Source organism: Oncorhynchus mykiss, chromosome 31 (assembly GCF_013265735.2).
Source record: "Oncorhynchus mykiss isolate Arlee chromosome 31, USDA_OmykA_1.1, whole genome shotgun sequence".
Classification (NCBI taxonomy): domain Eukaryota; kingdom Metazoa; phylum Chordata; class Actinopteri; order Salmoniformes; family Salmonidae; genus Oncorhynchus; species Oncorhynchus mykiss.
Window position 1 is genome coordinate 17,439,084 of NC_050571.1, and position 22,859 is coordinate 17,461,942.

General features: G+C 45.4%; 1 protein-coding gene across 1 annotated transcript in view; it reads right to left on the minus strand.

Annotated features, from left to right (window-relative positions):
* gpc3 (glypican 3) overlaps positions 1 to 22,859 on the minus strand; it is a 358,923-nt gene that overhangs the window by 89,175 nt on the left and 246,889 nt on the right. The window lies entirely within an intron of this gene.

A 22,859-nucleotide genomic window follows, 5' to 3' on the forward strand; every position in this document is an offset into this window, starting at 1 on the left:
CACAGACGATGCAATCTCAACCACACTGCACACTGCCCTAACCCATCTGGACAAGAGGAATACCTATGTGAGAATGCTGTTCATCGACTACAGCTCAGCATTCAACATCATAGTACCCTCCAAACTCGTCATCAAGCTCGAGACCCTGGGTCTCGACCCCGCCCTGTGCAACTGGGTACTGGACTTCCTGACGGGCCGCCCCCAGGTGGTGAGGGTAGGTAACAACATCTCCACCCCGCTGACCCTCAACACTGGGGCCCCACAAGGGTGCGTTCTGAGCCCTCTCCTGTACTCCCTGTTCACCCACGACTGCGTGCCCATGCACGCCTCCAACTCAATCATCAAGTTTGCAGACGACACTACAGTGGTAGGCTTGATTACCAACAATGATGAGACGGCCTATAGGGAGGAGGTGAGGGCCCTCGGAGTGTGGTGTCAGGAAAATAACCTCACACTCAACGTCAACAAAACAAAGGAGATGATTGTGGACTTCAGGAAACAGCAGAGGGAGCACCCCCCTATCCACATCGACGGGACAGTAGTGGAGAGGGTAGTAAGTTTTAAGTTCCTCGGCGTACACATCACGGACAAACTGAATTGGTCCACCCACACAGACAGCGTGGTGAAGAAGGCGCAGCAGCGCCTCTTCAACTTCAGGAGGCTGAAGAAATTTGGCTTTTCACCAAAAGCACTCACAAACTTTTACAGATGCACAATCGAGAGCATCCTGTCGGGCTGTATCACCGCCTGGTACGGCAACTGCTCCGCCCACAACCGTAAAGCTCTCCAGAGGGTAGTGAGGTCTGCACAACGCATCACTGGTGGCAAACTACCTGCCCTCCAGGACACCTACACCACCCGATGTCACAGGAAGGCCATAAAGATCATCAAGGACATCAACCACCCGAGCCACTGCCTGTTCACCCCGCTATCATCCAGAAGGCGAGGTCAGTACAGGTGCATCAAAGCAGGGACCGAGAGACTGAAAAACAGCTTCTATCTCAAGGCCATCAGACTGTTAAACAGCCACTACTAACATTGAGTGGCTGCTGCCAACATACTGACTCAACTCCAGCCACGTTAATAATGGAAAAATGTATGTAAAATGTATCACTAGCCACTGTAAACAATGCCACTTAATATAATGTTTACATACCCTACATTACTCATCTCATATGTATATACTGTACTCTATACCACTTACTGCATCTTGCCATCTTTATGTAATACATGTATCACTAGCCATTTTAAACTATGCCACTTTGTTTACATACCCTACATTACTCATCTCATATGTATATACTGTACTCTATACCATCTACTGCATCTTGCCTATACCGTTCTGTACCATCACTCGTTCATATATCTTTATGTACATATTCTTTATCCCTTTACACTTGTGTGTATAAGGTAGTTGTTGTGAATTGTTAGGTTAGATTACTCGTTGGTTATTACTGCATTGTCGGAACTAGAAGCACAAGCATTTCGCTACACTCACATTAACATCTGCTAACCATGTGTATGTGACAAATAAGATTTGATTTGATTTGAGAATGACATCAGTCTGAAAGATAAACAAGCTCTGTTCTCTGCCACTGCCTGCATATACAAACAGGTCAATCTGGGATCTACAAGTAACACAAACTGTAAAGTTTAGAGAGGGAACATGCAGGCAGTACGTGTTCCTCCGAGGGAGGGCTGCCCAGCCCAACAAACCTCTATTCATATCCCCAACATTCAGACCATACATGGTGGGTGACCACATTTCTAAAAGCCTGCTCATTTGGACCCGGGGATGGAGAAACACTCATTCATAGAGACGGAATATCCATAGGAACAAACTGCATTCTATTATTTATTTTCTTACCACCCTGAGAGAAAACATGCGTTGCTGTGCTGTGTGAGTATCAACCCCAAAACAGCGCCTCCTAGTGACAAAACATGGCTCCCAGGTGCCTCTCCGTCTCCAGAAAAAAAGGGGGGATTTTATTACAGAAGTCAATGAAAAACATTCTTCTTCCTTCTTTCCTCCTTATGAGCGATGTGAATTTAAAGCACTTAACTTTCTCGTTTAAGAAAGAATAATGTTTGCGCTCGTGTGCCAGAAGAGATTTACTGAGGTCTAGGAATTCCTTCCAGAGATCCGTTGCCTGGCAATGCAGAAAGACATTGGGAGGGGAGGAGTGTCTCACAAACAAATTAAAAAGCAAAAAAGACTGAAAGCTAATGTGGTAAAGCAAGGAAAGAAAGATGTGGTAGGGGGTATTTAACAACAAAAATCTAAAAAAAGGTGGAAGGAAAGAAAAACCTTCCTGGAAAGTGTTCTGTCCCTGTTCAGAGTATGTTCTGAAGAGGGATGTCTAACGGACCTTAGCCACCTGCCAGACCACAGACAGAACCCCTTTCTAATACAGAGGCCACTGATCAACTCTGTTATAATGGTGTAGAAAAATACAGAGACACAGTAATTGGCGTCAAACACTCCCTCTTTGAAAAATAGAGCTACGGTTATTCCGTGATATAGCAACATGGTATTTCCTTTCTTTCAAAACACAGAGACACTGTAGTACACTTCTCTAAAGTGTGCTACTTTGGTACACTTGTCACTACTGTAAGTACCGCTCTCATTCAGAGCACCTGCTAAATTACTCAAATGTAAATGTCTACACTTCTGTCTATGGCACAGAGATAGGACTACAGTAGTACTCCTAGATAGGCCTACACTAGAACCTGTAGATAGGCCTACAGTAGTACCCGTAGATAGGCCTACAGCAGTACCTGTAGATATGCCTACAGTAGAACCTGTAGATAGGCCTACAGTAGTACCCGTAGATAGGCCTACAGCAGTACCTGTAGATAGGCCTACAGTAGAACCTGTAGATAGGCCTACAGTAGTACCCGTAGATAGGCCTACAGTAGTACCCGTAGATAGGCCTACAGTAGAACCTGTAGATAGGCCTACAGTAGTACCCGTAGATAGGCCTACAGTAGTACCTGTAGATATGCCTACAGTAGAACCTGTAGATAGGCCTACAGTAGTACCCGTAGATAGGCCTACAGTAGTACCCGTAGATAGGCCTACAGTAGTACCCGTAGATAGGCCTACAGTAGAACCTGTAGATATGCCTACAGTAGAACCTGTAGATAGGCCTACAGTAGAACCCGTAGATAGGCCTACAGTAGTAGCTGTAGATATGCCTACAGTAGTACCCGTAGATAGGCCTACAGTAGTACCCGTAGATAGGCCTACAGTAGTAGCTGTAGATATGCCTACAGTAGTACCCGTAGATAGGCCTACAGTAGTACCCATAGATAGGCCTACAGTAGAACCCGTAGATAGGCCTACAGTAGTACCCGTAGATAGGCCTACAGTAGAACCCGTAGATAGGCCTACAGTAGTACCCGTAGATAGGCCTACAGTAGTAGCTGTAGATATGCCTACAGTAGTACCCGTAGATAGGTCTACAGTAGTACCCGTAGATAGGCCTACAGTAGTAGCTGTAGATATGCCTACAGTAGTACCCGTAGATAGGCCTGCAGTATTACCCCTAGATAGGCCTACAGTAGTACCCTCTGAGGCTCCGTGGCTTTTGCTTGCTGGCTGTGTCTGCCATAGCTGCGGCTGCGGTAGCATGGGGGTGTTTGTGTCAAAAGTGGCGCTGCACTCTTGGCACAACCGACCCACAGCGGGATCTGACAAGAGCCTCCACAGTCACCACAAGAGGCACAAATGTTAAATCACTCTGTGAGAGGGAATCTTCTGCAATAAAAGAACACCAGAAATAAACTTTACTTCTCAAAAAAATAAACACATAGTGTGTTCCGTATTAAGGAAGGAAATTGGTTCCCCTTTAACTATTTCATTTGATTGAGAACTGCAGCCTGGATAGAACTGGGTTTGCTAGACAGCTGGACAGAGAGAAAGAGAGAGAGAGACAGAGAGAAAGAGATAGAGAGGAGGGGGGGGGGGGGATTCAACAACAAATTCAACCCCTTCTAGACAATTTCCTGGACAAGATGTTTCACTGCAATAGTGAAGGTGTAAACTTGGCAGTAGAAAACCTAAACAGTATGTTTCACCTCTCAGCTTCCCTATCAAATCTAAAAATGTCAAGCAGGCAACCTAAGACAATTAACAACAATGACAAACGGTTTGATAAAGAATGCAAAAACCTAAGAAAGAAATTGAGAAACCTATCCAACCAAAAACATAGAGACCCAGAAAACCTGAGCCTACGCCTCCACTATGGTGAATCACTAAAACAATACAGAAATACACTACGGGAAAAGAAGGAACAGCACGTCAGAAATCAGCTCAATATAATTGAAGAATACATAGACTCTAACCACTTCTGGGAAAATTGGAAAACACTAAACAAACAACAACACGAATAGTTATCTATCCAAAACAGAAATGTATGGATAAACCACTACTCCAATCTTTTTGGTTCTATAACAAACAAACAGCAAACCATATACATAATCAGATACAAATCTTAGAATCAACTATTAAAGACTACCAGAACCCACTGGATTCTCCAATGACATTGAATGAACTACAGGACAAAATACAAACCCTCCAACCCAAAAAGGCCTGTGGGGTTGATGGTATCCTACATGAAATGATAAAATATACAGATCACAAATTCCAGTAGGCTATACTTAAACTCTAACATCCTCAATTCTGGTGTCCAATATTTGGAACCAAGGACTGATCACTGCCAATCCAAAAAAGTGGAGACAAATTTGACCCCATTAACTTCTGGGGGATTTGCAGCAACCTTGGGAAAATCCACACCATTATCATTAACAGCAGAATTATGGATGTCCTCAGTGAAAATAATGTACTGAGCAAATGTCAAATTGTCTTTTTATCAAATTACTGTACGACAGCCCACTTATTCATCCTGCACCCCCTAATTGACAAACAAACAAACCAAAACAAAGCAAAGTCTTCTCATGCTTTGTTGATTTCAAAAAAGCTTTCGACTCAATTTGGCATGAGGGTCTGCTATACAAATGGATGGAAAGTGGTGTTGGGGGAAAAACATACGGCATTATAAAAATCATGTACACAAACAACAAGTGTGTGGTTAAAATTGCCATAAAACACAACACAAAAAAATTACACATATACAGTGGGGCAAAAAAGTATTTAGTCAGCCACCAATTGTGCAAGATCTCCCGGGTGACGCAGTGGTTAAGGGCGCTGTACTGCAGCGCCAGCTGTGCCATCAGAGTCCCTGGGTTCGAGCCCAGGCTCTGTCGTAACCGGCCGCGACCGGGAGGTCCATGGGGCGACGCACAATTGGCCTAGCGTCGCCCGGGTTAGGGAGGGCTTGGTCGGTAGGGGTGTCCTTGTCTCATCGCACACCAGCGACTCCTGTGGCGGGCTGGGCGCAGTGTGCGCTAACCAAGGTGGCCAGGTGCACGGTGTTTCCTCCGCCGCATTGGTGCGGCTGGCTTCCGGGTTGGATGCGTGCTGTGTTAAGAAGCAGTGCGGCTTGGTTGGGTTGTGTATCGGAGGACGCATGACTTTCAACCTTCGTCTCTCCCGAGCCCGTACGGGAGTTGTAGCGATGAGACAAGATAGTAGCTACTACAACAATTGGATACCACGAAATTGGGGAGAAAAAGGGGTAAAATTCAACAACAAAAAAAAAAGATGAGAGAGGCCTGTAATTTTCATCATAGGTACACTTCAACTATGACAGACAAAATGAGAAGAAAAAATCCAGAAAATCACATTGTAGGATTTTTTATGAATTTATTTGCAAATTATGGTGGAAAATAAGTATTTGGTCACCTACAAACAAGCAAGATTTCTGGCTCTCACAGACCTGTAACTTCTTCTTTAAGAGGCTCCTCTATCCTCCACTCGTTACCTGTATTAATGGCACCTGTTTGAACTTGTTATCAGTATAAAATACACCTGTCCACAACCTCAAACAGTCACACTCCAAACTCCACTATGGCCAAGACCAAAGAGCTGTCAAAGGACACCAGAAACAAAATTGTAGACCTGCAGCAGGCTAGGAATGGAAATGGAAGACATACAAGACCACTGATAATCTCCCTCGATCTGGGGCTCCACGCAAGATCTCACCCCGTGGGGTCAAAATGATCACAAGAACGGTGAGCAAAAATCCCAGAACCACACGGGGGGACCTAGTGAATGACCTGCAGAGAGCTGGGACCAAAGTAACAAAGCCTACCATCAGTAACACACTATGCCGCCAGGGACTCAAATCCTAAAGTGCCAGACGTGTCCCCATGCTTAAGCCAGTACATGTCCAGGCCCGTCTGAAGTTTGCTAGAGAGCATTTGGATTATCCAGAAGAAGATTGGGAGAATGTCATATGGTCAGATGAAACCAAAATATAACTTTTTGGTAAAAACTCAACTCGTCGTGTTTGGAGGACAAAGAATGCTGAGTTGCATTCAAAGAACACCATACCTACTGTGAAGCATGGGGGTGGAAACATCATGCTTTGGGGCTGTTTTTCTGCAAAGGGACCAGGGCGACTTATCCGTGTAAAGGAAAGAATGAATGGGGCCATGTATCGTGAGATTTTGAGTGAAAACCTCCTTCCATCAGCAAGGGCATTGAAGATGAAACGTGGCTGGGTCTTTCAGCATGACAATGATCCCAAACACACCGCCCGGGCAACGAAGGAGTGGCTTCGTAAGAAGCATTTCAAGGTCCTGGAGTGGCCTAACCAGTCTCCAGATCTCAACCCCATAGAAAATCTTTGGAAGGAGTTGAAAGTCTGTGTTGCCCAGCAACAGCCCCAAAACATCACTGATCTAGAGGAGATCTGCATGGAGGAATGGGCCAAAATACCAGCAACAGTGTGTGAAAACCTTGTGAAGACTTACAGAAAACGTTTGACCTCTGTCATTGTCATCAAAGGGTATATAACAAAGTATTGAGATAAACTTTTGTTATTGACCAAATACTTATTTTCCACCATAATTTGCAAATTAATTAATTAAAAATCCTACAATGTGATTTTCTGGATTTTTTTCTCTCATTTTGTCTATCATAGTTGAAGTGTACCTATGATGAAAATTACAGGCCTCTCTCATCTTTTTAAGTGGGAGAACTTGCACAATTGGTGGCTGACTAAATACTTTTTTGCCCCACTGCATATCAACGAATTGGCGAGGGCACTAGAACAGTCTACAGCACCTGGCCTTCACCCTACTAGAATCTGATGTCAAATATCTACTGTTTGTTGATGATCTGGTGCTTCTGTCCCCAACCAGGCTGTATCACATCCGGCCATGATTGGCAGTCCCATAGGGTGGCGCACAATTTGGCCCAGCATCGTCCGGGTATGGCCGGGGTAGGCCGTAAATAAGTAAATAAGAATTTGTTCTTAACTGACTTGCCTAGTTAAATAAAGGTTAAATAAAAATATATAATTAAATTAAAAACAAGGAGGGCCTACAGCAGCACCTAGATCTTCTGCACAGATTCTGTCAGACCTGGGCCAGGTCTGGACAGCAACACAATTAGACCCAACCAAATCAAAAAGATAATTACTTGACACATTGGAAAGAATTTACAAAAACATTTAGCAAACTAGAGTGCTATGTGGCCCTTATCAGAGAGTACACAGTGGAAGATTACCTGACCACGGTGACTGACCAAAAATTAAGGAAATGTTTGACAACGACTCATTGAAAGTATCCTTGCTATTGAGAAAGGCCGCCGTGTGCACACTGCCCACAAAATTAGGTGGAAACTGAGCTGCACTTCATAACCTCCTGCCAAATGTACGACCATATTAGAGACACATATTTCTCTCAGATAACACAGACCCACAAAGAACTTGAAAATAAACCCAATTTTGATAAACTCCCTATTGGGTGAAATACCACAGTGTGCAATAACAGCAGCAAGATTTGTGACCTGTTGCCACAAGAAAAGAGCAACCAGTGAAGAACAAACACTTTTGTAAATACAACCCATATTTATGTTTACTTATTTTCCCTTTTGTACTATTTGCACACCGTTACAACACTGTATATAGACATAATTTGGCATTTGAAATATCTTCATTATTAGAACTTCTGCGAGTGTAATGTTTCCTGTTCATTTTTATTGTTTGTTTCACTTTTGTATATTATCTATTTCACTTTCTTTGGCGACGTAAACATATGTTTCCCATGCCAATAAAGAGAGAGAGAGAGAGAGAGAGAGAGAGAGAGAGAGAGAGGGAGAGAGAGAGAGAGAGAGAGAGAGAGAGAGAGAGAGAGAGAGAGAGGGAGAGAGAGCGAGCAAGAGAGAAAGAGAGAGACAGGGGAGAGAGAGAGAGAGACAGAGAGCGAGAGAGAGAGAGCGAGAGAGCGAGCGAGCGAGAGCGAGAGGGAGAGAGAAGGAAGTCACAAGAGGGAAGGGCTGGCTGAAAGGCTACACACAAAGCCCAAACATGTGGCTGATTGCTCAGCCAGTGCAGGGCCAAGCCCAGACATAGTCACAGAAACCACAATGTCTGTCATAGCCTCCCAAACATGATATGTACTCCACATAGGGTCACTGCGAGCAACACGGCAGCTGCAGCTCTAGATCCAATGACAACCTGCACTACCACTGTACCACAGGCCTTCACCTGCATCACACAGCACTGCTGCAAAAGAGAGAGCCTTTACATGGTTGAAATTACACAGCAATTACATTTTGTGTTGGGTGGTTATGTTGGTGCTCAATTGAATGCAATTATGTTTGGCATGAGGCAATGGAAAAGGTATTTTTCTGACCACCATAGAAAATCCAAACAACAGCAACATCATTAAAGAACAAGAAACAATAGAAAGACATCAGACAACACAACACTGAGGACAACACAACACAACACTGAGGACAACACAACACAACACTGAGGACAACACAACACAACACTGAGGACAACGCAACACTGAGGACAACACAACACAACACTGAGGACAACACAACACAACACTAAGGACAACACAACACTGAGGACAACACAACACAACACTGAGGACAACGCAACACTGAGGACAACACAACGCAACACTGAGGACAACACAACGCAACACTGAGGACAACACAACACTGAGGACAACACAACACAACACTGAGGACAACACAACACAACACTGAGGACAACGCAACACTGAGGACAACACAACGCAACACTGAGGACAACACAACACAACACTGAGGACAACACAACGCAACACTGAGGACAACACAACACTGAGGACAACACAACACCGAGGACAACACAACACTGAGGACAACACAACGCAACACTGAGGACAACACATCACTGAGGACAACACAACACTGAGGACAACACAACATTGAGGACAACACAACGCAAAACTGATGACAACACAGCGCAACACTGAGGACAACACAACACTGAGGACAACACAACACAACACTGAGGACAACACAACGCAACACTGAGGACAACACAACACAACACTGAGGACAACACAACGCAACACTGAGGACAACACCACACAACACTGAGGACAACACAATGCAACACTGAGGACAACACAACGCAACACTGAGGACAACACAACGCAACACTGAGGACAACACAACGCAACACTGAGGACAACACAACGCAACACTGAGGACAACCCAACGCAACACTGAGGACAACACAACGCAACACTGAGGACAACACAACGCAACACTGAGGACAACACAACACAACACTGAGGACAACACAACACAACACTGAGGACAACACAACACAACATGGATGACAACAAAACGCAGCACTGAGGACAACACAACGCAACACTAAGGACAACACAACGCCACACTGAGGACAACACAACACCGAGGACAACACAACACTGAGGACAACGCAACACTGAGGACAACACATCACTGAGGACAACACAACACTGAGGACAACACAACATTGAGGACAATACAACGCAACACTGATGACAACACAGCACAACACTGAGGACAACACAATGCAACACTGAGGACAGCACAATTCAACACTGAGGAAAACACAACGCAGCACTGAGGACAACACAATGCAACAATAAGGACAACACAACGCCACACTGAGGACAACACAACACTGAGGACAACACATCACTGAGGACAACACAACACTGAGGACAACACATCACTGAGGACAACACAACACTGAGGACAACACAACACAACACTGAGGACAACACAACGCAACACTGAGGGCAGCACAACACAACACTGAGGACAACACAACGCAACACTGAGGACAACACAACACAACACTGAGGACAACACAACGCAACACTGAGGACAACACAACACAACACTGAGGACAACACAACGCAACACTGAGGACAACACAACGCAACACTGAGGACAACACAACGCAACACTGAGGACAACACAACACAACACTGAGGACAGCACAACACAACACTGAGGACAGCACAACACAACACTGAGGACAACACAACGCAACACTGAGGACAACACCACACAACACTGAGGACAACACAACCCAACACTGAGGACAACACAACGCCACACTGAGGACAACACAACACCGAGGACAACACAACACTGAGGACAACGCAACACTGAGGACAACACATCACTGAGGACAACACAACACTGAGGACAACACAACATTGAGGACAACACAACGCAACACTGATGACAACACAGCGCAACACTGAGGACAACACAATGCAACACTGAGGACAGCACAATTCAACACTGAGGACAACACAACGCAGCACTGAGGACAACACAATGCAACAATAAGGACAACACAACGCCACACTGAAGACAACACAACACTGAGGACAACACATCACTGAGGACAACACAACACTGAGGACAACACATCACTGAGGACAACACAACACCGAGGACAACACAACACTGAGGACAACACAACAATGAGGACAACACAACGCCACACTGAGGACAACACAACGCAACACTGAGGACAACACATCACTGAGGACAACACAACACTGAGGACAACACAACGCCACACTAAGGACAACACAACACTAAGGACAACAGTCGACCAGGTAGAGAAAACTGAGAGGAACATTTGAGAAAGAAAGATTGAGGCAGAGAGAGTGAAGTAAGGAGAAGGGGAGAGGGGAGGAGAGGAGAGGAGAGGAGAGGAGAGGAGAGGAGATGAGATGAGAGGAGGAGAGAGGGAGGGAAGAGGAGAGGTGGGAAGAGGAGAGGAGGTAAGTGGAGAGGAGGGAAGAGAAGAGGAGGGAAGAGGAGAGAGGAGGTGGGAAGAGGAGAGGAGGGAAGAGGAGATGAGAGGAGGGAAGAGGAGGGAAGAGGAGAGGAGAGGAGGAGAGAGGAGAGGGGAGGAGGAGAGGGGAGAGGAGGGGATAATAGAGGAGAACATAGGGAACAGATGAAAGGAGAGGAGGGGAGAAGGGAAAACAGGAAAGCAGAGCAGAGGACATGTCTGGACTTGTGGGTGATGACTAAGGCCAGACGGAATCTGCTGAGAATGTTTGTATCAGTTATTCTACAGATGTTGTCTGTTTGTAGACAGGGTGTGGCTGGATCTCTGTGTAGCAGACAGGGTGTGGCTGGATCTCTGTGGTGCAAACAGGGTGTGGCTGGATCTCTGTGGAGCAGACAGGGTGTGGCTGGATCTCTGTGGAGCAGACAGGGTGTGGCTGGATCTCTGTGGAGCAGACAGGGTGTGGCTGGATCTCTGTGGAGCAGACAGGGTGTGCGTCCCAAATAGCTCCCTATTACCTATTTAGTGAACTGCTTTTGACCAGGACCCGTAACATGGATGATTCAACATGCCAAAGTAGTACTAATTCTATAATACTCTCCTCCCGTCATGTAGCAAATAGTCATAATTATACAATGAACAAAAATAGAAAAGCATTGGTCCCATGTTTCATGAGCTGAAATAATATGCACAAAAAGCTAATTTCTCTCAAATGTTGTGCACAAATTTGTTTACATATCTGTTAGTGAGCATTTCTTATTTTCCAAGATAATCCATCCACTTGACTGGTGTGGCATATCAAGAAGCTGATTAAACAGCATGATCATTACACAGGTGTATCTTGTAATGATGTGCAGTTTTGTCATCCAACACAATGCCACAGATGCATCACATTGAGGGAGCATGCAATTGACATGCTGACAGCAGGAATGTCCAACAGAGCTGTTGCCAGAAAATTGAATGTCAATTTCTCTACCATTAGCCACCTCCAATGTCGTTTAAGAGAATTTGGCAGTACATCCAACCGGCCTCACTCCTGATAGTGGACTACTGATATCTCCAGGAGTGATAAGTATAATTTGTTTGTCTTTATCTGTCTTTAAGGTCTCTGGAGACCTTCCTCCATTCCTCCTTTCCCTCATCCCTATCCACTGGCTGACTCCTACTCCTACTTGAGCGTACTGTCTCTGATCAACTTTCTCGTTATCTCTCTCAGAACGATCTTCTTGACCCTAACCAGTCAAGACGGGTCACTCAACCGGGACTGCTCTCCTCTGTGTTACAGATGCTCTCCATACTGCCGAAGCTCACTCTCTCTCCTCTGTTCTCATCCTAGATCTGCCTTCGACACCGTGAACCATCAGATCCTCGTCTCCACCCTCTCAGGGCGTCTCAGGTGCTGCACACTCTTGGATTGCATACTACCTGGCAGGCCACTCCTATAAGGTAACGTGGAGAGGATCTGTGTTTGCACCACGTACTCTTACTACTGGTGTCCCCCAGGGCTTGGTTCTAGGCCCTCTCCTCTTCTCTATACACCAAGTCACTCTGTCATATCTTCAGATGGTCTCTCCTATCATTGCTATGCGGATGCCACTCAACTCCTTCCCCCCTTCTGACACCCAGGTGACGATACGCATCTCTGCATGCCTGGCAGATATCTCAACTTGGATGTCGACCCACCACCTCAAGCTCAACAAGACAGAGCTGCTCTTCCTCCCGGGGAAGGCCTGCCTGCTCAAAGAGCTTTCCATCACAGTTGACAACTCAACAGTGTCGCCCTCCCAGAGTGGAAAGAACCTTGGTGTGACCCTGGACAACATCTGTAGAGTACGACCCTACCTCACACAGGAAGCGGTGCAGGTCCTAATCCAGGCACTTGTCACCTCCCGTCTGGACGACTGCAACTCTCTGTTGGCGGTGCTCCTCGCTTGTGCCATCAAACCCCTGCAACTTATCCAGAACGCTGCAGCCCACCTGGTTTTCAACCTTCCAAAGTTCTCTCATGTCACCCTGCTCCTCCACTCACTCCACTGGCTTCCAGTCGAAGCTCACATCCACTCCCAACACCATGGTGCTTACCTAAGGAACAGCAAGAGGAACTGCCCCTCCCTACCTTCAGGCTATGCTCAAACCCTACACCCACCTCAAGTCTCTTGGCCCTCCCACCCCTACTGGAGAGCAGCTCCCACTCAGCCGAGTCCAAGCTCTTCTCTATCCCAGCACCCCAATGGTGGAACCAGCTTCCTCCTGAAGCTAGAACAGTAGTGTCCCTGCCCATCTTCTGAAAATATCTGAAACCCTACGGCTTCAAACAGTATCTTAAATAATCCTTCTCCTCACCTCGACCCCCCTACTCTACTGATAGCTATGTTATTGATGAAAAGTGTACTTTCTATGCCAGTGAAGTGGTTGTCCCACCTAGTTATCTGGAGATGAATGATGTGGTTGTCCCACCTAGTTATCTGGAGATATCTGATCTGGTTGTCCCACCTAGTTATCTGGAGATATATGATGTGGTTGTCCCACCTAGCTATCTGGAAATGAATGATGTGGTTGTCCCACCTAGTTATCTGGAGATGAATGATGTGGTTGTCCCACCTAGTTATCTGGAGATGAATGATGTGGTTGTCCCACCTAGTTATCTGGAGATAAATGATGTGGTTGTCCCACCTAGCTATCTGGAGATGAATGATGTGGTTGTCCCACCTAGTTATCTGGAGATGAATGATGTGGTTGTCCCACCTAGCTATCTGGAGATGAATGATGTGGTTGTCCCACCTAGTTATCTGGAGATGAATGATGTGGTTGTCCCACCTAGCTATCTGTAGATGAATTATGTGGTTGTCCCACCTAGTTATCTGGAGATGAATGATGTGGTTGTCCCACCTAGTTATCTGAAGATGAATGATGTGGTTGTCCCACCTAGTTATCTGGAGATATATGATGTGGTTGTCCCACCTAGCTATCTGGAGATAAATTATGTGGCTGTCCCACCTAGCTATCTGGAGATAAATGATGTGGTTGTCCCACCTAGCTATCTGGAGATAAATGATGTGGTTGTCCCACCTAGTTATCTGGAGATAAATGATGTGGTTGTCCCACCTAGTTATCTGGAGATAAATTATGTGGTTGTTCCACCTAGTTATCTGGAGATAAATGATGTGGTTGTCCCACCTAGTTATCTGGAGATAAATGATGTGGTTGTCCCACCTAGTTATCTGGAGATAAATGATGTGGTTGTCCCACCTAGTTATCTGGAGATAAATGATGTGGTTGTCCCACCTAGTTATCTGGAGATAAATGATGTGGTTGTCCCACCTAGTTATCTGGAGATAAATTATGTGGTTGTCCCACCTAGTTATCTGGAGATAAATTATGTGGTTGTCCCACCTAGTTATCTGGAGATGAATGATGTGGTTGTCCCACCTAGTTATCTGGAGATAAATGATGTGGTTGTCCCACCTAGTTATCTGGAGATAAATGATGTGGTTGTCCCACCTAGTTATCTGGAGATAAATGATGTGGTTGTCCCACCTAGTTATCTGGAGATAAATGATGTGGTTGTCCCACCTAGTTATCTGGAGATAAATGCACTAACTGTAAATTGTAAATGACTAAAATGTAAATGTAAAAAAAAAGTTATGTCTATAATAAAGCCCCTTTGTGGGAAAAACTCATTCTGATTGGCTGGGCCTGGCTCCCCAATGGGTGGGCCTCCATCCCAAGTGGGTGGGCCTATGCCCTCCCAGACCCAACCATGGCTGCGCCCCTGCCCAGGCATGTGAAATCCATAGATTAGGGACCAATGAATTTATTTAAATTGACTGAAGAACTGTAATTCAGTAAAATCATTGAAATTGTTGCAAGTTGTGTTCATATTTTATATCGATTGGCTAGTTAGAAGCAGTGAGGTGTGTGCAGTGAATAGTGCAATAGTGCAAAATGAAGGATAAAAAGAGTGAATGAGAGAGAGATAGAGAGAATGATGACAGGAGACACATTTCCACAGGGTGAGTCATCTCCTCAGCAGGCAGAGACGCAGGGAGACAGAAAGGCAGAGAGACAGTGAGACATAAAGGCAAGGAGACAAAGAGACAGAAAGGCAAAGAGAAAGGGAGGCAGAGAAACAGGGAGAAAGGGAGACAGAAAGGCAGAGACAGAGCGAGACAGAGAGACAGAGGGAGACAGAGAGACAGAGAGAGAAAGGCAGAGAGACTGGGAGACAGAGAAACAGAAACGCAGAAAGGCAGAGAGACAGAGAGACAGAGACAGAGAGACAGAAAGGCAAAGAGAAAGAGAGGCAGAGACAGAGGGAGACAGAGAGATAGAGGGAGACAGAGAGACAGAGAAACAGAGAGACAGAAAGGCAGAGACAGAGGGAGACAGAGAGACAGAGAGAGACAGAGAGACAGAGGGAGACAGAGAGACAGAAAGGCAAAGAGAAAGGGAGGCAGAGAAACAGGGAGAAAGGGAGACAGAAAGGCAGAGACAGAGGGAGACATAGAGACAGAGAGAGAAAGGCAGAGAGACTGGGAGACAGAGAAACAGACACGCAGAAAGGTAGAGAGACTGAGAGAGGGAGTCAGTGTGACAGAGAGAAAAGGAGACAGAAAGGCAGAGAGACAGGGAGACCGAGAGACAGAAAGGCAGAGCAATAGGGAGACAAAGAAACAGAAAGGCAGAAATGCAGAAAGTCAAAAAGGCAGAGACTGAGAGACAGAAAGGCAGGGAGACAAGGCGACAGAGAGCCACAGAGAGAAAGGGAGACAGAAAGGCAGAGAGACAGGGAGACAGAGCGAAAGGGAGACAGAAAGGCAGAGAGACAGGGAGACAGAGCGACAGAGAGAAAAGGAGACAGAAAGGCAGAGAGACAGGGAGACAGAGCGACAGAGAGAAAGGGAGACAGAAAGGCAGGGAGACAGAGAGACAGAAAGGCAGGGAGACAGAGCCAGGGAGACAGGGAGACCGGGAGACCGAGAGACAGAGAGAAAGGGAGACAGAAAGGCAGGGAGACAGAGAGACAGAAAGGCAGAGAAACAGGGAGACAGAAAGGCAGGGAGACAGAGAGACAGAAAGGCAGAGACAGGGCGACAGAGAGAAAGGGAGACAGAAAGGCAGGGAGACAGAGAGACAGAAAGGCAGGGAGACAGAGCCACAGAGAGAAAGGGAGACAGAAAGGCAGAGAAACAGGGAGACAAAGCCACAGAGAGAAAGGGAGACAGAAAGGCAGAGAGACAGGGAGACAGAGCGACAGAGAGAAAGGGAGACAGAAAGGCAGGGAGACAGAAAGGCAGGGAGGCGTCTGGACGACAGTCTGCTTGCATGTCTGCCCAGCAGTGAGTCCCACCCGCTCATCTCTCCTTTCCCCAACGCATTACTCAACTTTTATTGAATTTGAAGCATGAGAGGGGAGGGGAGCCTGTGCTCATTCATTCTTCTTTTTCTACCTCCCTCTGTCTCCCGTCTCCCTCTATCTGTCTGCGGCAGTGTCTGTCACGCAAGGCCAGTCGGGTCCCAGACACTGGATTCAGACAAGATTCATTTCCTACCTTTAATTCCAGCTGGTACAGAACTCCAAGGAGAGGAGAGGAGCTGTAGCTCAGCTCTCAAGTTCTGTGTTAAACTGGGTGTGTGCCCGCCCCACATTTCGGACAATGTTCACAAGTATTTCCAGATTTTTCCAGTTAGGATTGAAATTTGAACGGACTTTCAGATTTTCTCTGGATCCCTTTTTCTGTCCCATCGAATAATGACTTTAGTCAGAAAAACAACAAATGACGTCAACAACCTGTAGGGCGATTCCATGCCAGCGTGGCTCCAAAACACTGTGGTATCTCAGATTGTTCAGATAATTCTCACATAGAAACCTCATTGGGAGGAAGGATGTTTGAAATGCTTTTAAAATGAGTTTATCACATTTATTTAACATAAAAAATATGAATATCTCAAAAGTACCCTTTTTGATTTGGAAGTTACTATGTGAGAATTGCCAGAACAATCTAAGATATCAAACATGTTTTTGAGCTATGATGGTGTGGAATGGTCCTGTATTAAAACTGTAGAAAAACACTGGTATTGATGTTCTAGCAAAAAGTATCTGAGGGGAAAAGTGCATTATGAATATCTCTTTTGGTGAGTGATTTCATATGTTATTCCCAATGTTTTTTTTCCTAACCAAATGAAACATGTTTCTGTGAATGTGTCCGATTGTGTCCATGGCGTCTAATGGTTAAAATAGTCCCCTTCCTGCCAAGTCTGCTGGCTGCTAAATCAGATTAGTGCTCTCAGACAAGCCCTTCTTCTCTGGTGCTCCTCTTCTTAACACGTTATCGCTGTGATTCCCAGAGTCATGTGGTTGCCGGGAGACCCTCCTGCCTTGCATCAGCAGATCGTCACCACAGGTCCCATGATCCTCCACACCTACTGGGAGCCAGGCCGGGCACGAGAGGGAGAGGAAATGGAGAACGAGAGCGTGAGGGAGGACAAGAGGGTGAGAGAGGGAGGACAGGCCCTGTGTTAACTCAAGCCTCCCATGGAACTGGGGCTATTACATTGCCACTGAAGCAGCAGCAAGGGAGGGGGGTGGGGGATGAGGAGGGGGGTCGGGGCGTAGAGACAGAGATGAGAGGCAGACAGTATTCTAACACTGACAAGTCTAGAGGGTAGAGAGAGAGAGGAAGAGAGAAAGAGAGAGAGAGAAACAGATAGAGGTAATACTAACAGGTTCAGACGGGATGACCCCCACCCCCCCAAACAAAAGGCAGAAGAGAAACTGAGAAGGTCTATGACCCTCTGATGACCTAGCATAAACAGGAAACAGGAAATGTGACCTCTGACCTCTTGCGGGGGCTCCTGTTACACTCCTGTCCTGCGTGACTCTCCAGTGACGACAGGACAGCCCAGCCCGGCATACATACATCCATAAACTCAGCAGTAGCAGTGGTCCCCTACAGCTCACACTGGAAGAGACAGGCCAGGGTTGAATTCATTAGTGTATCCCCATACAAGGGTTTAGTTATTGGGCAAATTCAGGTTGGTCACTCCCTGTCTCAGCCCGTTTGCTCCCATTTGGTTCCTAGTGAAAATGACCCAGGATGGGAACAACACTGGTGGAGGCTAAGGGCTGTGCTATAGTTGATGCTATTACAGTGCAATGCTGCTGGAGGGCTTTCCAGAGCAAGATAAGGACTGTGCTCTAGGTATGAACAGAGCTAGATAATGGCTGTGCTCTAGGTATTTCCAGAGCAAGATAAGGACTGTACTCTAGGTATTTCCAGAGCAAGATAAGGACTGTGCTCTAGGTATGAACAGAGCTAGATAATGGCTGTGCTCTAGGTATTTCCAGAGCAAGATAAGGACTGTGCTCTAGGTATGAACAGAGCTAGATAATGGCTGTGCTCTAGGTATTTCCAGAGCAAGATAAGGACTGTGCTCTAGGTATGAACAGAGCTAGATAATGGCTGTGCTCTAGGTATTTCCAGAGCAAGATAAGGACTGTACTCTAGGTATTTCCAGAGCAAGATAAGGACTGTGCTCTAGGTATGAACAGAGCTAGATAATGGCTGTGCTCTAGGTATTTCCAGAGCAAGATAAGGACTGTGCTCTAGGTATGAACAGAGCTAGATAATGGCTGTGCTCTAGGTATTTCCAGAGCAAGATAAGGGCTGTGCTCTAGGTATGAACAGAGCTAGATAATGGCTGTGCTCTATGTATATCCAGAGCAAGATAAGGTCTGTGCTCTAGGTATGAACAGAGCTAGATAAGGGCTGTGCTCTATGTATATCCATAGCTAGATAAGAGCTGTGCTCTATGTATATCCAGAGCTAGATAAGGGCTGTGCTTTAGGTATGAACAGAGCTAGATAAGGGCTGTGCTTTAGGTATGAACAGAGCTAGATAAGGGCTGTGCTATAGGTATGTACAGAGCTAGATAAGGGCTGTGCTATAGGTATGTACAGAGCTAGGTAAATGCTGTGTTAGAGGTATGTACAGAGCTAGGTAAGCACTGTGTTAGAGATATGTACAGAGCTAGGTAAGGACTGTGTTTCAGGTATGTACAGAGCTCAGTAAGGGCTGTGCTATAGGTATGTAAAGAGTTAGGTAAGGACTGTGTTAGAAGTATGTACAGAGCTAGTTAAGCACTGTGTTAGAGGTATGTACAGAGCTAGGTAAGGACTGTGTTAGAAGTATGTACAGAGCTAGTTAAGCACTGTGCTATAGGTATGTACAGAGCTAGATAAGGACTGTGCTCTAGGTATTTCCAGAGCTAGATAAGGGCTGTGCTTTAGGTATGAACAGAGCTAGATAAGGGCTGTGCTTTAGGTATGAACAGGGCTAGATAAGAACTGTGCTTTAGGAATTTCCAGAGCTAGAAAGGGCTGTGCTGCAGGTATATACAGAGCTAGCTAAGGGTGTGTTAGATGTATGTACAGAGCTAGTTCAGGACTGTGTAAGAGATATGTACAGAGCTAGGTAAGGACTGTGTTAGCTGTATGTACAGAGCTAGGTAAGGACTGTGTTAGCTGTATGTACAGAGCTAGTTCAGGACTGTGTAAGAGATATGTACAGAGCTAGCTAAGGGTGTGTTAGATGTATGTACAGAGCTAGTTCAGGACTGTGTAAGAGATATGTACAGAGCTAGGTAAGGACTGTGTTAGAAGTATGTACAGAGCTAGAAAAGGGCTGTGCTATAGGTATGTACAGAGCTAGGTAAAGGCTGTGTTAGAGGTATGTACAGAGCTAGGTAAGCACTGTGTTAGAGATATGTACAGAGCTAGGTAAGGACTGTGTTTCAGGTATGTACAGAGCTCAGTAAGGGCTGTGCTATAGGTATGTACAGAGCTAGGTAAGGACTGTGTTAGAAGTATGTACAGAGCTAGTTAAGCACTGTGCTATAGGTATGTACAGAGCTAGATAAGGACTGTGCTCTAGGTATTTCCAGAGCTAGATAAGGGCTGGGCTTTAGGTATGAACAGAGCTAGATAAGGGCTGTGCTTTAGGTATGAACAGAGCTAGATAAGGGCTGTGCTTTAGGTATGAACAGAGCTAGATAAGGACTGTGCTCTAGGTATTTCCAGAGCTAGATAAGGGCTGTGCTTTAGGTATGAACAGAGCTAGATAAGGGCTGTGCTGCAGGTATGAACAGAGCTAGATAAGGGCTGTGCTTTAGGTATGAACAGAGCTAGATAAGAACTGTGCTCTAGGTATTTCCAGAGCTAAATAAGGACTGTGCTTTAGGTATGAACAGAGCTAGAAAGGGCTGTGCTGCAGGTATATACAGAGCTAGCTAAGGGTGTGTTAGATGTATGTACAGAGCTAGTTCAGGACTGTGTAAGAGATATGTACAGAGCTAGGTAAGGACTGTGTTAGCTGTATGTACAGAGCTAGTTCAGGACTGTGTTATAGGTATGTACAGAGCTAGGTAAGGACTATGTTTCAGGTATGTACAGAGCTCAGTAAGGGCTGTGCTATAGGTTTGTACAGAGTTAGGTAAGGACTGTGTTAGAAGTATGTACAGAGCTAGATAAGGACTATGTTTCAGGTATGTACAGAGCTCAGTAAGGGCTGTGCTATAGGTTTGTACAGAGTTAGGTAAGGACTGTGTTAGAAGTATGTACAGAGCTAGATAAGGGTTGTGCTATAGGTATTTCCAGAGCTAGGTAAGGGCTGTGCTATATGTACAGTGCCTTGCGAAAGTATTCGGCCCCCTTGAACTTTGCGACCTTTTGCCACATTTCAGCCTTCAAACATAAAGATATAAAACTGTATTTTTTTGTGAAGAATCAACAACAAGTGGGACACAATCATGAAGTGGAACAACATTTATTGGATATTTCAAACTTTTTTAACAAATCAAAAACTGAAAAATTGGGCGTGCAAAATTATTCAGCCCCCTTAAGTTAATACTTTGTAGCGCCACCTTTTGCTGCGATTACAGCTGTAAGTCGCTTGGGGTATGTCTCTATCAGTTTTGCACATCGAGAGACTGAAATTTTTTCCCATTGCTCCTTGCAAAACAGCTCGAGCTCAGTGAGGTTGGATGGAGAGCATTTGTGAACAGCAGTTTTCAGTTCATTCCACAGATTCTCGATTGGATTCAGGTCTGGACTTTGACTTGGCCATTCTAACACCTGGATATGTTTATTTTTGAACCATTCCATTGTAGATTTTGCTTTATGTTTTGGATCATTGTGTTGTTGGAAGACAAATCTCCATCCCAGTCTCAGATCTTTTGCAGACTCCATCAGGTTTTCTTCCAGAATGGTCCTGTATTTGGCTCCATCCATCTTCCCATCAATTTTAACCATCTTCCCTGTCCCTGCTGAAGAAAAGCAGGCCCAAACCATGATGCTGCCACCACCATGTTTGACAGTGGGGATGGTGTGTTCAGCTGTGTTGCTTTTACGCCAAACATAACATTTTGCATTGTTGCCAAAAAGTTCAATTTTGGTTTCATCTGACCAGAGCACCTTCTTCCACATGTTTGGTGTGTCTCCCAGGTGGCTTGTGGCAAACTTTAAATGACACTTTTTATGGATATCTTTAAGAAATGGCTTTCTTCTTGCCACTCTTCCAGAAAGGCCAGATTTGTGCAATATACGACTGATTGTTGTCCTATGGACAGAGTCTCCCACCTCAGCTGTAGATCTCTGCAGTTCATCCAGAATGATCATGGGCCTCTTGGCTGCATCTCTGATCAGTCTTCTCCTTGTATGAGCTGAAAGTTTAGAGGGACGGCCAGGTCTTGGTAGATTTGCAGTGGTCTGATACTCCTTCCATTTCAATATTATCGCTTGCACAGTGCTCCTTGGGATGTTTAAAGCTTGGGAAATCTTTTTGTATCCAAATCCGGCTTTAAACTTCTTCACAACAGTATCTCGGACCTGCCTGGTGTGTTCCTTGTTCTTCATGATGCTCTCTGCGCTTTTAACGGACCTCTGAGACTATCACAGTGCAGGTGCATTTATACGGAGAATTGATTACACACAGGTGGATTGTATTTATCATCATTAGTCATTTAGGTCAACATTGGATCATTCAGAGATCCTCACTGAACTTCTGGAGAGAGTTTGCTGCACTGAAAGTAAAGGGGCTGAATAATTTTGCACGCCCAATTTTTCAGTTTTTGGTTTGTTAAAAAAGTTTGAAATATCCAATAAATGTTGTTGTGTTGTTGATTCTTCACAAAAAAATACAGTTTTATATCTTTATGTTTGAAGCCTGAAATGTGGCAAAAGGTCGCAAAGTTCAAGGGGGCCGAATACTTTCGCAAGGCACTGTATATACAGAGCTAGCTAAGGGTTGTGTTAGACGTATGTACAGAGCTAGTTCAGGACTGTGTTAGAGGTATGTACAGAGCTAGGTAAGGACTGTGTTAGCTGTATGTACAGAGCTAGGTAACGACTGTGTTAGCTGTATGTACAGAGCTAGGTAAGGACTGTGTTTCAGGTATGTACAGAGCTCAGTAAGGGCTGTGCTATAGGTATGTACAGAGTTAGGTAAGGACTGTGTTAGAAGTATGTACAGAGCTAGTTAAGGACTGTGTTAGAAGTATGTACAGAGCTAGATAAGGGCTGTGCTTTAGGTATGTAAAGAGCTAGGTAAAGGCTGTGTTAGAGGTATGTACAGAGCT